The sequence below is a fragment of the Triticum urartu genome, chromosome 2A (genome assembly GCF_056163025.1).
Source record: "Triticum urartu cultivar PI428250 chromosome 2A, HENAU_Tu73, whole genome shotgun sequence".
In the NCBI taxonomy this organism is placed as follows: Eukaryota; Viridiplantae; Streptophyta; class Magnoliopsida; order Poales; family Poaceae; genus Triticum; species Triticum urartu.
Window position 1 is genome coordinate 99,419,383 of NC_141874.1, and position 7,639 is coordinate 99,427,021.

General features: G+C 53.1%; 1 pseudogene; it reads left to right on the forward strand.

Annotated features, from left to right (window-relative positions):
* Positions 1-2,560: 2,560 nt before the first annotated feature.
* LOC125535195 (sinapine esterase-like) lies at positions 2,561-5,333 on the forward strand (annotated as a pseudogene).
* The last annotated feature ends 2,306 nt before the right edge of the window (positions 5,334-7,639 follow it).

The window sequence follows — 7,639 nt, forward strand, 5'->3', positions numbered from 1 at the left end:
AGCTCCGACCACTCCGCTCCGCTCCTCTAGGTACGCCGCCCACCACCAGCACCCTCTGCTCCGGAGGTGGTGCCCGGCCACCGTTGGGTCCTCGTGCCCGCGCCGGGGACGGCGCGCGCTCAGACGCCCGAGTTAGAGGCACGAGCAGCCTGGCGCAAGCGGCAGCGGGCGAGGGAGAGAGCAGCGGTGTCCGAGGCAATGTCAGCACGCCGTTCACGCGCGAGCACGCCGGTCGATCCTGAGGCAGCGCTCCTCGCGTCTGTCCTCCATCACTCGCTCACAATTGCGGAGACGGATGCGCGGTGCCTGCGCCGCAAGAATGCCAAGGAGCTCAGACTCGCCAACGAGTTGTCGGAGCGGGAGGCAACAAAGGAGCAGGAAGACAACTTACATTTGTTTGTTATCAGTCAGTTAAGAGTCAATTACACCACTGGTGTCACAACTTGGCGTGAAAAGTCAGTTTAGTGCTAAAACTTGCGGCATACATTGAACTGGTGCCACAACTTGGCTTTGATGTGCATATACGGTGCAAATCACGTTTCTATACGAACAGAGTGCTTTTTTTTAGGGAAACATACGAATAGTGCTGATCAGGCATGCCAACATGGCATGGAGCCCACTGTCAGCGACTGGACGGCAAAGTGGACGTGTGGCCTGCTTTTTTGCAAAAATAAAATCTCAAGAAGAAATTGTCACGAAAAATACTATGCCACGACCACAATGGTCCACTTGTCAGCTTCCCACAAATAAATGAAAAATTGGTACCTATAGACAGCAGTAGCGCAAGGCTAACCACGTGACTCTCAGGCATTTTATGTAATAACGGGATGCTGCTGCTATATATTCTTTGTCTATTAAGCGGGCTGCAGACCCTACATCCCATTTTGTTCTTTTTCTTTTTTTCAGAAATTTATAGAATATATATAAATTATTATAGTGTGTTATAAATAATATATATATAATAAATTACATTATAAAATAATCATGAATGGAGTTAGCATTTATCCATATAATAAATCATGGATTACAAAGTTGTTCATGTAATAATTTGCATATTGAATAAGAACTTATACTCAATAAACTCTTATATAAGTTTAAAATTGTTCATAGTTGTAACAAAATATTAATTTACAAATATAATCATGCTTTAAGTAAGTGTTTACGTTTTTATATATTTTAATAAATGCTTATATAACTTTAAAAATATTCAAAGTTAAAAAATATGCATGTAGTGTATAAAAGTGTTCCTGCTTTAAGAAAGGTTTTTATTTTACTATATATTTAATAAATTCTGAAATAAGTTTTCTAATATTCACAGTTTTAACAAAATATTCATGTAGTATATAAAGTGTTCATGCTTTAAAAAACATATATTCATATAATGTAAAAATAGTTGGCTGGGATTAGAAGCAGTGACATCTAGTCAGCATGTCCGAGTGGCCACCACACCACCCAGCAGCGTTACCTTTCTTTAGGAATTTATAAAATATTTTTCTATTTCAATAAATGATAATATAAGTTTAGAATGTTCATGACTTAAATAAAAAAATGTAGTATATAAAAGTTTTCATTGTTATTTTTAAATTTATTTTATGTTAACACACAGTTACAATTTACATGTATTTCATTTATTTATTTTAAAAATAACAGTGTAGAATGGGTCGCTGGGACTCCAGCCGGCTTAAGTGTTAATGGTTATATGAGTTTCGTAAATGATGTTTGGTGTATTGGTTTGTCGGCGGAATTACAGGCGTCATGTCATGTGATCGAATCCAAGAGTGACAGTTTTTGCACAATACTAGCCTCCATCTATGAGAAAAATATGGGCCCCTGCCAAGGGCTTTTCATGAGAAAAAAATGCACGAGGTTTTCTTTTTTGCAAAATAACAGGCACATGTCGTCCAGTCGCTGACAGCGGGCCTCATGCTACGTTGGCGCGCCTAATTAGCACCATGTTCATATATAAACATGATTTGTATCGTATATGCACGCAAAAGCCAAATTGTAGCACTAATTCAATATATGCGCAAGTTTAAGCACTAAACTGACTTTTTACGTCAAGTTAGTGGCACCAGTGGTATAATTGACTCGCCGGTTAATTTGACGGATGGCGAGGCGGCTTACACTTGTTTGTTATCAGCCGGTTAATTTGTAGCACTGGCCAAGATATGATGCATTGAGTGTGCCCTAGTGCGGTTGCCGACAATGTATATGTTATCCAGTAACAGATATTGGCCCTGCGTGTACGCCTTGTGTGCTATGCAGGTTGTGTACAAGTCAACTGCGCCAACAGTCGATCGATCAATTCCTCGAAGTCAAATCTCGTTACTCCATTGCCTCGTTTGCCACGAGTTCTGTTTTGCTAGCTGTAGTATCTCCTACCAGTACCACATCATTGTTGGAATTTATTTTCAAACAATCATCACGGAGATAAGACAAGATAGCTGCGTGCGTATTACATATGGCGGAGGCTAGCTAGTGAGCTAGCCTCACTCGGTCCGGCTGCAAGTCTGGGCTGCAGGGCAGAACTGAGTGAGGCTAGCTAGCCCGATATCAAAACCATTACTTTCTATCCATCCACCACAATGGCGGAGGCGTCGGCTCTGCCTCTGCAGTTCGTGGTGGCCGCGTTCCTTGCGCTGTCTGTGGCCACGACAGCGTCGGCGTCGCCTGCGCCGGCGAACCGGAGCAGGTGCTACAAGCATATGTTCAGCTTCGGCGACTCTCTGATCGACACCGGCAATTTCATCGTCCACTACGCCAATGCGTCGGGCCCCGTCCTGGCGTTGCCCTACGGCGAGACCTTCTTCGGCCGCCCCAACGGCCGCTGGTCCGACGGCCGCCTCGTCGTCGACTTCATCGGTAAGTACTTCCATTCCATGACGACGACAGACGAGGCGTGCTTAATTACTGCCTATCTTACTGCACGATACATAATGAATAATGAATATGCGTACATGCATGAAAATTGGTACTACGTACGTGCAGTGGAGAGGCTGGGTTCCCGTACTGGCCGGCGTACCTGCAAGCGGCAGCAGGGAAGTCGCCGCCACGGCGTTGAGCCAGGAGTTCTTCATTAAAAAGAACCTCAGCGTTGCCCCCGACCCCCCCCCCCCCCCCCCCCCCCACTCCCTCGACGTCCAGATCGGCTTTTCAAGAAAGTGCTCGCCGCGCTCGCCTCCACGGACCAACGTAACAAAATCAGTGGCACTACACGCAAACGCACCGAGCATGCATATTACTCCTAAGTCCTAAGAGCATCTCCAGCCGTTGCGCCCCTAAGAGGCGACGAGTACGTCCCCAGCCGTCGGGCCCCAGACGTCCCCACAGTTCGGCCAAAATTCAGCAAACACGACATATTTAGGTCAAATTTCAACAAACACGACATATTTCGGCGAAATTTAGACGTTTTTTACACGAAAAAAATGCACGGAAAAAAACCCTAAACTACGGGCCGAAGTAGGCGCTGAGCAGGGAGTAGTCGTCGCCGGCGTCGTCCTCCTGCTTCTCCTCCTTGACACGGCCGGCGCCGCTGCTCGACCCCTCGCCCCGGCGCGCTGCTTCACGGCGGCGGCGTTCGGCGATCTCCTCCAGGGCGCGGCGCTGGCGGTCCAGCTCCATGCACGCGTAGTCATCGCGCGCCCACTGCAAGGCGGCCTCTTCTTGGTCGGCCTCCTCGGCGAGAGCAGGCTCCGGCTTCGCCGTCGCCAGCCCTGGCTCCCTCTTCGGCTTGACCAGGCGAGGAGTGGCCGAGGAGGAGGAGCCACGGCCGCCGTCGTTGATGACGAGGCCGGCGCCGCGGGTGCGCCTACCGAGCGGTGTCTCGGACGGCTCTGGCTTGACGCTGACAAACGCCGGCGCGCCGGAGGAGTGAGAGGAGGATCGGGAGAAGGAGGAGGAAGAGGAGGATGATCATCCCATCATCCTCCTCGGCAGCCACGCGCCGCCGCTCTGAGTGATCGGGTACTCGAACGGCGGGTCGTTGCCGCCCTCGAGGTGCGCGAGGACGCCGCTGAGCGTGCGGCCCGGGACGCCCCACCACAGGCGGCGGCCCTCGCTGTTGTTGCGGTCGCACGGCGCCGGCACGTTGTTGGTGGAGGCGAGCCGCTCCTCCTGCCGGCGTTTGAAGTACGCCGCCCACGCCACGTGGTTGTTGGCGGCGTACTCTGGGAGCGCCCGCTCCGCGGCCGTCAGGGACGCCCGCGCACGCTCAATCTCGGCGTAAATAGGTGGGCGCCTCGGGGACGGGGAGAGGGGGGACAGGGACCCCGCCGGCGCTGAGCCTCCACCGCGACGGAGCGCGTACGTCGGGCGGCGCGGGGTAGTTGGCCTCGTGGAGGAGGTGGGCCTCCCACTCATGCAGTGAGCGGCGGCCGAAACCGTTGGCCGCCGCCGCGTTGCCGGGGTACTTCGCGCTCATGGTTGCCGGGGAGAGAGAGGGGCTCGAACGGCGGAGAGAGGGGAGAAAGTGCGGTGGCGAGGAGGGAAAGGATTGGTGCTTCACCGGCGCGGCCAGGGGCGGCTTTTATAGCGGCCGCGTGCGAACGCGTGGCGGAAGGCGGGGCGGCGTCGCCGCATTTCACCGCCCGTGAATAAATGGCAGGCTGACTGGCGGCAGCCTTGGCATTGATTCCCCGCGGGAAAACCGAGACGATGAGGATGACCAGCCTTCGTCTCACTGGCGCGCCGGACCCGCCACTCTTTCGCGCCAAAACGTTCGAGCCGGCGCCCCGGGCGCCCCCAGCGCGCCGGGTTCGGGTTGAGTGCGCCGGCGCCAATTTCGGCCCGATCCGGCAAAAAACAGGCTTGTGGGAGCACGACTGGGCCGATTTTTCGGCGTCGGCGCTAAAAAATAGCATTGGGGGCCTGTTGGGGGCGCGGCTGGAGATGCTCTAACCACACCATCGCGGCCATGGTCACGCAGAGAGGAAGGAGGTGATGGCGAGCTCGCTGTTCCTGGTGGGAGAGATCGGCGCCAATGACTACAACCACCCCTTCTTCCAAAACAAAACAGTGGAATGGGTCAGGCCCCTCGTGCCCCAGGTCATCAGCTCCATCGCTCTGTCCATCGAGGCCTTGATCGAGCTGGGCGCCAAGACCATGTACGTGCCGGGCATCTTCCCGCTGGGGTGCACCCCGCGGTACCTCTTCCTCTTCCCTGGCGACGACCGCGACCCTGCCACGGCCTGCCTCGCTGGCTCAACGACCTTGTCCTCGTCCACAACCTCATGCTGAAAGCCAAGCTCGAGGAGCTCCGCCGCGACCACCTCGGCGTGTCCATCACCTACGTCAACACCTACGACGACGTGCTCGCCCTCATGTCACATCCCTAGCTTTACCCTGGCCTTGGACTAGCTTGGTTGCTGAATCATGTTTAAATTCCATTGAAATTTGAATTGAGGAATTCTCAAAGCCTCAGAAAACCTCTAAAAATAACCAACATTTAATCTCATCAAATGAGTCCAAGGAAATGTTCCCGTTATTCTGTGAAAATATTGGCATGAGGTGAAATTCTAACCAATATTTTTGGAGTCACAGGAATAATTTTTTTTGGGCCTTTGATTTAAATCAATAATATATTTGGGTTGGAATTATTTCTGTTATATAAGAAATAATGTTCAAATATTTTGTAAGTTTGCATGTGACCTTGAACTAGCTCTCTGAGCTAACATAAAATTTACAGAAAGTTTTAAAATGGTTTAGTTCCAAACTAAATCAAAACAAAATAACAGAAATAAATAGAAAACAGAAAAGAGAGAGAGAGAGAGAAAGGAACTAACCTGGCGCCCACCTAGCCTGGCCCAGCACGGCCCAACCCACAGGCTTGGTGCCAGTCATCCCCTACCTCTGCCAGTAGGCAGAGGAGGGACAGCACACGGCGCGCGCGCGGGCGCCACGCCACCAGGCTGCCTGCCTACGTCGCCTGGCCACCGCGACGCCTCGCGTCTTCTCCCCAGCGCCGCCTCGACCCCCCTGGACACCACTCTCCCCCCTTCGCTCTCTCCCTCGTCCTCTCCCGCTATGGCCGACGTGCCCGTAAGCCGCCGCCGCCGTAGTTGACGGCACCGCCTTCCCCCCGACCCCTCGCCATGCCTTCGAGCTCCGCCTCGACGTCTTCGACCTCCTTGTGTCGCCACACATCGCCGGACGCGCTCCTCTGCCCTCACCTACCTCGTCCTCGACCTCTCGTCGTCGGAGATCCCTCTCGCCGCCTCGTTCCGCTCCGACCTCCTCCAAGCTCGCCGTCCGCTCCACTACATCCATCGTGAGCCCCTGCCCCTAACCCCCCTCCTCTACGCCTCGGTTGCTCCCCCTAGCCGCCATCTCCACCGAGCCCGAGCGCTCTGCTCCGCCGGCGACGCCGCCGTCATGGCCACAGCCACGCGGGCTCGAAGCCGAGCACCTCACCGCGTTTGCCACACTCCCAGGAGGCCGTAGCCCCTCTCCATGCCCCTGTTGTGCATCCCAGCGCCGAACCCGAGCACGCCAGAGCTCCGGCCACCGCGGCCGAGCTCCCAGCCGTCGCCTCCGGCCGCCCCAGGTCCGGCTGGCGCCACCGTCCAACGTGCGCTGGTCTGGGCTCTCGAACGAGCCCAACCACGTTGCGAACGGGGCCCCAGATCCCGTTCCCGCAGCCCTCGGCCGCGTCTGCTCATCGCCGGCGGCTAAACGCCGGTGGATTAGCCCCGGTTGACCAGGGGTTTGACCTCCCCTGACGTGTGGGCCCAGGCACCTGTTTAATTAGTGTTAAGTTTAGTTAGTGTTAACTAACTTAGCTAATCAGATGAGCCACTGGCATGCGGGCCCGCCCTGCTAATTAACCTAGGATTAGTGTGGGATCGAAAGTATGTCTAGAAGGGGGGGTGATTAGACTACTTGACCAAATAAAAACTTAACCTTTTCCCAATTTTAGTTCTTGGCAGATTTTAGCTATTGTAGGACAAGTCAAGCAATCATCACACAATTCAAGCAACCATGCAAAGAGTATATTGGCAGTGGAAAGTAAAGCATGCAACTTGCAAGAATGTAAAGGGAAGGGTTTGGAGAAATCAAACGCAATTAGAGACACGGATGTTTTTCCCGTGGTTCGGATAGGTGGTGCTATCCTACATCCACGTTGATGGAGACTTCAACCCACAAAGGGTAATGGTTGCGCGAGTCCACAAAGGGCTCCACCCACAAAGGATGACGGTTGCGCGAGTCCACAAAGGGCTCCACCCACAAAGGGTCCACAAAGAAGCAACCACCCACAAAGGATCCACGAAGAAGCAACCTTGTCTATCCCACCATGGCCATCGCCCACACAGGACTTGCCTCACTAGCGGTAGATCTTCACGAAGTAGGCGATCTCCTTGCCCTTACAAACTCTTTGGTTCAACTCCACAATCTTGTCGGAGGCTCCCAAGTGACACCTAGCCAATCTAGGAGACACCACTCTCCAAGAAGTAACAAATGGTGTGTAGGTAGTGAACTCCTTGCTCTTGTGCTTCAAATGATAGTCTCCCCAACACTCAACTCTCTCTCATAGGATTTGGATTTTGTGGAAAGAAGATTTGAGTGGAAAGCAACTTGGGAAGGTTAGAGATCAAGATTCGTATGGTAGGAATGGAATATCTTGGTCTCAACACATGAGTAGGTG